Below are 10,423 nucleotides of genomic sequence, written 5' to 3'. Positions count from 1 at the left end.
TTTGACACTGCTCTGGGTTTTTTGCTACACTGTAGCCACACACCCTCTGCCTGCAGGGACGCCCTGCGGTTCCTGACGTCTCTTGCTGCCCCGGGTGAGCCCGCTCTGCCCTCCCAGCTGCCGCTCCGAGGTTTCTGCTGCCACTCGCCTTCCCCACCCAGCCCGCCGCCATTGCCGCCGGAGGGAACCGCGGCCGAGCCCGCGCAACAGCGCCCCCTGCAGGCGCAAGGAAACAGCGCATGCGCCCGCCCGGGGGCCAACAGCGCCCCTGCTGGCGGCAGCCGGCACTGCACCAAAGGGGAGAGCGCCTAAAGAGCGACGAGAGCTCCCTGGACTTTCTGTGTCTGTTTTGTTTTGTCTTTGCTTGTTTTCCTTGTTTTCCACACATACACCACTAAAGAACAGTTGTTCCTTCTCCCATATATTTGCCTGAAAGCCCCTAAATTTCAAAGTTACAATAATTCAGAGGGAAGGGGGTCATAGTCTCAATTCCAAGGGAGGTTCCCGCCTCCCTTGGCAGACACCTGTCTGTCAAACCGAAACACAAGGTCAGTTTGAAATACAATAAAAGTGTGAGATGTTTTTGAAGTCCATTCTTTAAGGACTTTCTTGGAGACATGTCTTAGTCGTCTGATGAGGCAGTTGTCTCCTCATGGCTTACACACTCTACTTCCGGAGCATGCTCTGAGTAGGAGGTTATTTTATAGTTATTTGCTGACATTTTGTGTGCCAATCTTGTTTTAAGATGAAGCATCTGTATAACTGTATTTTGAAAGGAATACAGTTTCACTCAGCCACTGGGGTTAAGTGTCCTGGGAGAATTCCCAGTGGACTAGCATCCCAAGGGCATCACTCAGCCCAGGCTCAAGAATTTATTTGAAGAATTCTCTGGTAGGCAATACCAGAATTGTTGGCACAACAAATGTTAGGAGACTTGCTTTACATATAGTGGCCCTCTTAACATTGATAGAGGGGGACCCAAAGAAAGGGAAAAATCAAGGCTGTCTTTCATGGATCTCATAGTTCCACACTTGCTGACTCTGAGCTCCTCAGTCGTGTTCTGGTCTGCCCTTCTAACACGGATGTGGTAAAACTATTTGGTCTGACAAATTTGCAGCGCTCCTGTTTAGCAAAGTACTTTTCATAACACCTACAGGTTATCACCTACCAGCGCTTTGGCTTGTATAAGCATGGGGCCATGATAAAAAGGTCACAGCTTACACATGAAGGAAAAGAAAAACATGTAAGTGTTGCTGCAGTTTTCTAAAGTGGAGTCCTGGAAAAATTCATGTAAACTGTGCATAGCTGTAATGTGAAAGGGGACATTTGTTTCTTCAGAATGAATTACTATGGTGCAAGAATTGTCTTGGCAGATAAACAGAACATATTTGCCCAGTGTGTAAATAACTTTTTCTTTTGTAAAACTTCTAGTGAATAAGTAACTTTTTGAAAGGCAAAAAACACTCCATCTCTTTAATTTCTGTATTGAGAGACATACCTGTTCCTTAAAAAAAAAAAAAAAAAGGAAAGAAAGGAAAAAGGAGGTTTGGAATTTTTTAATTCTACCTTTTGACCCCAGTGGTTTTGGCACAAGTTTCAAATGTCAGACCAAAGAGTATTGCTCATGAAAAAAAAAAAGCTGGCAAAAGTAATTCTCCTATCAGGGTCACATTCTAGAGTTCAAAATGTGGGAAAAATGATCATTTTTCCCCATTTTCCTAAGAGATTACTCAAATAAACATTTTTTAATTAGAGAAAGCACTACATGTGACTTTGCCCATTGAAATGCGTTCGAGTGTCTCTCTGCACAGTTTTACTTGCACAGTTTCACTGGAAGGAATGCCTGCCTTCCACAAGCTGTGTGCAAGCTGGCGCTTCCCCCCTGCCTGACCCGGGGGAGTGAAACCTCTCCAGACCCAGGCAGCTCTATAGACAGAGATTCCTCCTGCCTCAAGCCCTGAGAGGTCTGTGCCCAGTGAGATGCAGCGTGAAATGCGGCGTTACCTGCCGGTCACCCACAGCATCCGTGTGAGTGCTGAGGTGCATTGGCTGTGCTAACACCAGCCTGGAGCTTCCAGCTGGGCCTGCCCTCCTGAGCCCACAGTCAAAGGGGTTTTCTGCTGCAAAGGGATCTTTCACACAAGCATAACAGAGCTGAGGCTAAAATTTGCCTCACCAGAGGGAGAAGGGTGGGAGAAGTGAGTTCTGCTCAGCTGAGCCAAGATACCTTTTTCCTCTAAGCTATGGTCACCTCACCAGCCTGGATCCTCTGACAGAGGATGTTCATACTCCATGCAAAGACTTTTTTTCCCACTTTAATGGTAAGTCTATCAGGACATGGGATTCAAAGCTTTCCTGGGTGGTAGCATGGAACCTAAGTGTACCCACTGTTACGACATGAGTAATTTTGATACTTGCCAGAACTCGACAAAATAATCTCATCTCCTTGCCTGCTTTCTTTGGAAAAGTGACTTTTAGTTACACTATTTTGCCTGAACTTTTCTTCTCTCTACTTCTTTTCTGAGTTGCCAGTGGCAGAACTGCTTCATTATTTGCTGTACAAGAAAGAAGAATTGAAAAAGGGAAAAAAGCCTGTTTTAATTAATTGCCTATCAGGAGCTTAAAGTACATAGACACACACGCTTTAAAAAGATTCAACAAAACAAAACCCAAATAAGTTTTTCTTACCATTTTTTGACACTCAGCAGGTTGGAAGTTGGTATTTTCTCATGATTCACCTGGAGATCCACACACACTTTAAAAGAATTAATGAATATATCACCCCACAGAACACTAATGCATGCATTACTCATTTTGCCTCAGCTTGTTTGAAATGTTTGCATGAAGAGGAACTCAAGTAGGTACTGTTTCATTTCATCACCTACAGTGTCTGTAACCTGACTGTAGTAAAATTTACAGCCCTGGGCTCTTTTATGACTAAAATACTACTAGCTTAAGGATCTGCTGTATTTTTGGTATCATTATGTACATGTGTTTCTATTGATACCAATCTGATACCAATCTATGACTTCACATAATGTGATTTTAAAGCTAGGAAATGCTTCCTTAAATTATGTTTTCAATATTATGGATCAGAGGTAGGAGATACTCTGTGAAACTTGGAGAAGAGCTCCTTTGGAAGCAACCTATACAAATCAAGACCAGCAAGTTGCTTATGTCTACTCATCTGTAATTTAAAACTGGTTAACTCCACAAAACAAAAAGACCTATAGGAGTCCTAGACAGGTAAATTAATAAAAATCTAGCAAGGTGTCTCTCAGTTATCCAGCAAAGAAAACTGGGCAAAGTGGAAACTTCACAACACACCAACCCTGCCACCTTTTGTTCTTGTTCCTGAAATTCCTTATCATATGAATTAGAAAGCTGCACAGAAAAGCCCCAACCAAAATAAAACTACCTGGAATAGCTTGTTTGTGATGAAATCCACACTGCTCAGAGGACAAAAGGGAAGTGGAGGAAGAGGACGTGAAACCATAATACATGTCACTAACTACCTGCAGTTCCCTGCCCCCCCAAATGTGAAAGGAGACTCAAGCTGAATATTCCTGGAGTCATCATAGGAAGTGAGAAACTGTGAATACAGCTCCTACTAAAAGCAGGGAAGGAGATCTAGCACATGAAAGCCTTCCCCCGTGAACAGCTGTCATGCAAATGCTAGCTGTCTCCTTCCCTATCTGAATTACTTCGGGAATATTTGAAATATCATGGTATAGCTGCTAGAGGAAAAAAATATGTTAAAGTGTACAACTATAAGCTAAAGGTCAGTTTTTTATTTTTTCTTTTTTTTTCCAGTCCTCACATGTGTGTGATTACAAAAGGTCCCCTCCTATTTTTAATTAAAATTCAGTGCCAGAAAGCAGCTTACAAGCTCCTACAGCTCTTGTAATCTATAGCACAGTCCTTTAGGGCATCATTTACCAAATTTGACCAATATGTTTAACTGTTGAAACAAAATTAGCAAAGGTTTGTATTATACACTGCTTGAATTGTGTGTAATTAAGAGTAAACAAGCTCTGTTGTTTCCATTGGTATCTAATATGGTGTTATAATAAACAGAAAGAGACAACCTTTGCTGTTGGGAAATTTGTACTCTACACAGTTATGAAAAACTGGGACTTCAGACTTCACTGTAGAGTATTAAGACACAACAGAACTGAGGAGATAAAATTCCTTTATAATAGATGTGATCACTGAAAGACCCTTGGAAAGAGACCATTCTTTAACAAATCATTCTCTAACAACAGTAAAGCCGGTAAGCAGCAAATACCTGAGACTCTACAATGCAGTGACCCTGACTTGAGTTTTAATGGCTGATGACATCAGATGCAGAAAACACAAATAGAAGGGAAACAATCGTTATTTCAGTTTTAAACACCTGTAGTATTTGATAACATTGCTGTAAAAAAACTAAAAGTTGTCCAAAGCAGTAAATAAAACATCAGAATAGCAATTTACTATAAACAGATGGAAACACAATAAAAACAAACAGATACAATTGTATCAAAAATTTATTCATGGACCCTGCAAAGACACTATCACTTCAGTGTTTATGCACTGCACAATGCATAAGTGAACTTATGCATAAGTTTCAAGGGAATAACAAGTAGGAGGAAATGGTTAACAACAATAATTACTGGTTTTTAGATTGGATCCACACTTGAGCTCCCATTCTTCAAGTCAAATGCAAGAATTTTGTAAGATGCAACAATAAGTATTTTCATTTTGAACAAGTTTTGGTTAGAAATAAAAATCAGAATTTATTTTTTTCACTGGATGATTTTTAAAATGTTTTTTTCCCAGATGACAGGGAACAATTTTGTTTGGGTGTTTGTTTTTATTTCCAAGAACGCAGTAACACTTCAGAACAACTCAGTTCACAAGAAGATCATTCTCAGCCTGAAGTCATCATGCTAGGAAAATTTTAAGAGCTGACACCTCAACAAGAAGCATTTCAGTAGAAAATCACATTCTGACACTACAGAAAGCCCGTATTGACACAAAGTCACTAACTATGGGATATTATATATACATATAATTAATATTATGCATTCTATATATTTTAGATTATTTTGCAAGTCTTCATATTACATTTCATGAATATATTTGGAATTAATTTTTTTACATAGTTATACTGACTTATAGTTAACTTATAGTAAACTTTTACATAGTTTACATACTTACTAGAATGATGAAAATTTAGCCAGGCAAAGAAGTGATGGGACAATGTGCTCTGGCTGAGGGTTGCATTGACACCTAGGTGAAAGACTTGACACAGTTATCTGAGGATCAGTCAGGAAAAGGCCCTTCCTCCTTTTATAACAGTTTTTGATTGCTGTCAGATAGATGATGCAATTGCAGAATCACACAGAATCAGTTAGGCTGGAAAAGACCTTTGAGGTCATTGAGCCCAACCTGTGACTCAACACCACCTTGTCAACTAAACACTGAGTGGCAGTCCAGTCTTTCCTTTAACACCTCCAGGGACAGTGACTTCACTACATCCCTGGGCAGCCCCTCCCAATGTCTGATCGACCCTTCTGTGGTGAAATTCTTCCTGATGTCCAACCTGAGCCCTACCCTGGCACAGCTTAAGACTGTGTCCTCTTGTCCTGTCACTGGTTAACGGGGAGAAAAGACCGACCCTACCTGGCTACAGCCTCCTCTCAAGGGTGACAGACGGGCTGTACATCCAGGCACAATTCTGCTTGCACAGCACATGGCCAGAAAACTACATAAGCCAACACCCTAAAGGACAGTAAATATTTGACTGGTGTTGACATTGCCCACACATTTTTTTCCAAGATGTGAATTTCCTTAGCTAGCTTTTCTGCAGTGAACTGTCTCTATCTCAAGAGTAGAATATTTCCTCTTGGGCTTTGTTCCTTTCTATCTTTTCGCTGTCTTTATGGGGTTTTAGTTTAGTTTTGCTTGTTTGTTTGTTTGTTTGTTTTGGGTTTTTTCCTACTTTTTTCCTTTTCTGACTTTGATGTATCTTTCTCTACACCCAAATTTTCATCCTTAAGGCAAACCTACACACAGAAATCAAAAGCACTGTTGTGCAAGCCATGTTTCTGTTGGTTTGCTGTGCAAGCAAACCAACATGGTGCAAGTCACTGTTAATGATACAAAGGGGATGGAGACCAGCACTGTAGCAGGAGAAATAGGACCCTCTTTATGGCTTCCTCACAGTTCCACATTCCAGGAAAAGCCAGCATCCAAACTTAAGAAGGGTAGCATAGGCAAAAGTCAGCCACAAGCATCTTGTGGCTCCAAAGTAACAAGAAGTCACTTCAGATTAAGTTCTCTTGATTTTCAGATGAAAAAGCATAAGGCAGGGAAAGGAAAATTCTGCTGCCCGTGCTCACTTAGGCACCATTTGCACGTTCCCAGCAGACACGCTAACTATTGTCTCTGCAGCCAGATAATGAGCTGCTTAGATGTATTTATGTGGAACAAGTGACATCCAGTGGCCGGTACAGTCAATTACCATTCAGCTGTCAAGCCAAGTGCTCCAGCATCCACATCTTTCTTCTTCCCTTGTTCTGCTCCCTCTTTAGCCCAAGTGCCCGAACCAATTTTTCTGACTGAAAAGAGCTTCTTCAAAGCCCTCACTAGAAAAATCACATGGGAGACTGACACAAGGATTAGGGAGGCACAGAAATAGCCCAGACTACATTTAAATAAGGATTTTGATGTTCAGGTTTGCAGTGGAATTTGACTACAAGACTATTTATTTTGCAGGTTGTTTTAATCCTCAAAAAGGCAGAATGAAAGTTGATTTCCCAAAGGCAGTCTGATGAAGTTTGCTACTTGTCTGATATTCATCAATTCTCAAAGTGCTGCATAGAATACTCTCAAAATCACAGCTGAAATGAGAGGGCATATTAGAGATTGTATCTAAAAAATCCCAGCAAGACTATTCTGGGACTAGGAAACAGAACACAGCTGCTGCATTAGGCATTTTTTCCTGGGTATTCTGTATTCTGTTATGGGGTATTTTCACACTTACAAACTACATTCAACCTCATCTTTATGAGCTCAAAAATCAAGCATTTTTATACTAACTTTCTCAGAAGAGATGGTTACATAAAAACCTACGAAATCATCTCATTAACCTGTTTTCCTGAGAACTACTCACAACAGCATCACATGGGCAGAATGTATACACCAGAGAAGATGGGGATGGGCAGATCTTCCACCTGGACACCCTGGAGTGATTCCTGTGACAGCCACAAGCACAAGGCCCTGCCACAGCATCAGGGACTTAGACCTTGCTGTTGTTCTTACGACCAGCACTCACTGAAAAACGACACAGCACAGAAAATCAGGCCAGGTCCTATCAAAAGGCAGCTGCTGACCATTTGTGCCATGAAAACGACTACATGTCACTTAGGGACATGGATGAGTGTAAGGTTTATGGTTGGATGCAATGATCCCGGTAAGCAATGATAGACTACAAGATATGTAATTCTGTAAGAGGCTGAAGTGTTTCAGTTAACTTTAAAGATATATTTAATAAAACATTCAAATCAAGTACTCTGATTTGAATGTTTTATTAAATATAAAAATATTAAATATTTTTATATTTAATATTTTATTTATTAAATAAAAATATTTAATATTTAAAAAACCACCATACAGTATTTTAAAAATTTTGCCCTTTTTTCCTCTCTTGAAATCTCATCTATAGAAACATGTGCATTCCATTTTAAATTCCTATTTAAGAATTTTCAAGATGTTACAATTTACAATAAGATTAACAAATATTTCTGCTAGAGAAAAAGGAAAACACACATTCATTTAAGAATAAATACCAGAAAAAAAAACCACACTAGATATATTTAGTGCCATATTACTGTTCAATCATTTCAGATCCCACAGCAATAAGAAATTTTATAAAGGTTTGCCGGACATGCCATGGAAAGCAAGTTTTGTAAGAAGAAATCATGTAAGACCTAACAATATAGCTTGGAAAAGGACCAGAAAATTTCAAGCTAAGCATACTTCAAAGCTAAGTACAAGGCCATTTCTGACTAGAGGAAGAAAATGAGGGCTGAAAAAAATGTGTCTATTCTTTTCCCAACTACAGCAGTTGCCTAATAAAAGATGTCAACTCTCCCTTTCATTTTTAGTCTGTTATGACAACAGCAGACCACCAAACAATAGCAACGACCAACCCACCAAGAGGGAAAGGTCTTTTTCAGAAGACAATGCCATAGCTGCTCCATTACACATTCTGCACGAGGTTAATTCTCAGTGGTAATGCAAATACAAGCTAAGCCAAAGCAACCTAACTGATGCTTCTGGAACAAGCTTTCAAAAAAAACTCTCTAAATATGCAACCAGGCAGCAACATATATAAAAGTCTTGGATACTTGAGCAAATATGTTTGTGGAGATACATATCTACTGAGACATAGGTTTTGACAACATACTGCAACACATGCAGAGCACTCTACTCCCACTGTTTAGACCTCAACAGTATTTATTTCTACAGAATTTTAATAAATGATGGCAAAACTTTGGCCTTTAAAGGTCTTCTTATTTTTTGGGAACTCGTGTTCTGCACCCTGAACACTTAAGTAGTGATTGGGGTGACAACGATCGTAAGTCCTCTTGTAAATTAGTGCTACCATCACAGGGCAGACAAGAGGCAAACTGGGACTCCCCTGCTCAGAAAGGTCTGTTATTAAGTAAAGAAAGGTCTGTTATTAAGGGTCTTTCTTTTCCACCATCCCTTGTTTTGGGATGCTGAAAATATTTTCTACACAGCAAATACAATCCAGTAAGGGGATAATGGTTTATCTACTCATTAATCAGAAAACATGAATGTCATATAGAAACATCTCAACATTTACATTTCTTAAATGCCTTTTTCTTTTTTTTTTTTTGAAAGCTTGTGAATACTGTAATAAATCATAAGTACTTCCTATAAGGAGTACAGAAATTTTTGGATACAGCATCAAATTTACACTGGATAAAGTATCTTTTTTATTTTGTGGAAACTTTCTTATAAAGACACCAAAATTTTTTTGGTAAAAAAGATGCTCTAGATACCCAACTCCTATTTGTCTCTGTTCCCTTCCTATTATATTTGTATTCAACACAATTTAATTGCTTGCAAAGCATGGTCATTCTTTCCCATGTTTTTATTCCTACAAACTATGGCCACCTCCTCCAATACAAAACGCAGACAATTAAGAAAATTACCAAAACTAATTTTCACCCACAAAATGAATGCATCAAAATTTATACTGCAAGATCATCAGAGTAATTTCCAAGGCAACTACAACTAGTCTTAAAAGTAAAAGCCATGAGGGAAACAAACTTTGGAGCTAGGTAGACAAAAGCAAGTTGATACTAACTAAGCTTGGAAATAGAAAAATATTAATGAACATAAACTCTGGCAGAATGCTTTGGTATTTCCTGCAAAGAACATAATTCTTCAGGGATGGTAAACCTAATGTCAAACTGATCAAAACCTGAGCTACTTCCCTGTCTTAACTTTGTAATATATTAGATAAGTCTTGAAAAGAATCAAATCAGTATATTTTGAGGATAGAATAAAAAAGACATTGGTTGAAAACTAAGGCTCAAATACTAACTTTTGCACCTCACTGGTGTGGGATTTTTTTTTGAGGAAAGAAAAAGCATTGTCTGCAGGAACAATTTTAACAAAACATCCTCTCAAATCCATGTCTTTCATATACTGAACTTACTCCTAAATTAAAGAGACAAGTAGGTTAAACAGCTTTTACAGCTGTTTGGAGTGAGAAGTTACCTTATCCACAGAAGCCTGTGCTACAGGTTTATTAAGATCTAAGGGTAGAATACCACCTTACAAACACAAGAGCAGCAAGGGACCAGTTTGTAGACTATATGTGTTCCAGGTTCTGGCTGGCAAAAGATCCAGCTTTCTTCTTTCTCTTTTTAAGAGATGACAATTATGAAAACAATTATTTTGAAAAGAATGCATGCACAGAAACAATGTGTTGCTAAGGCTACTACTTACTTTATTTAAAAAATGGTTGCTGTTTGTAAGCCATTGTACATTTTCTGAGATGGAAGGATATCACGCCCCTCCAAACACTGAGATTTAACTGTTCAGCCCAAAGCCACAGAACTGGTCCCTGAATAGAGTGAAAGAGAATTGACTGTTACAGCTGTCAAAATCACCCTCTCTTGAAAATTTTCTCATTTCTCATGTCATCAGCAAAAGACATAAAATTTCAGATGTCTCCTTCTTATTCAGAGGCATGCACTGCAACTCATTAGGGAGATCAATCCAGTGCATCTGCAGGATAACCAAAGCAAGGCTTTTTATGTGCAGTGTTATGCCGTTTATTACACTAAGGTTCTAAGCTATATTTTGGTCTTCAGTCACTTCAATTTCATCCCAATAT

Source organism: Molothrus ater, chromosome Z (assembly GCF_012460135.2).
Source record: "Molothrus ater isolate BHLD 08-10-18 breed brown headed cowbird chromosome Z, BPBGC_Mater_1.1, whole genome shotgun sequence".
Taxonomy (NCBI): domain Eukaryota; kingdom Metazoa; phylum Chordata; class Aves; order Passeriformes; family Icteridae; genus Molothrus; species Molothrus ater.
Note: the sequence above shows the minus strand (reverse complement) of the source record.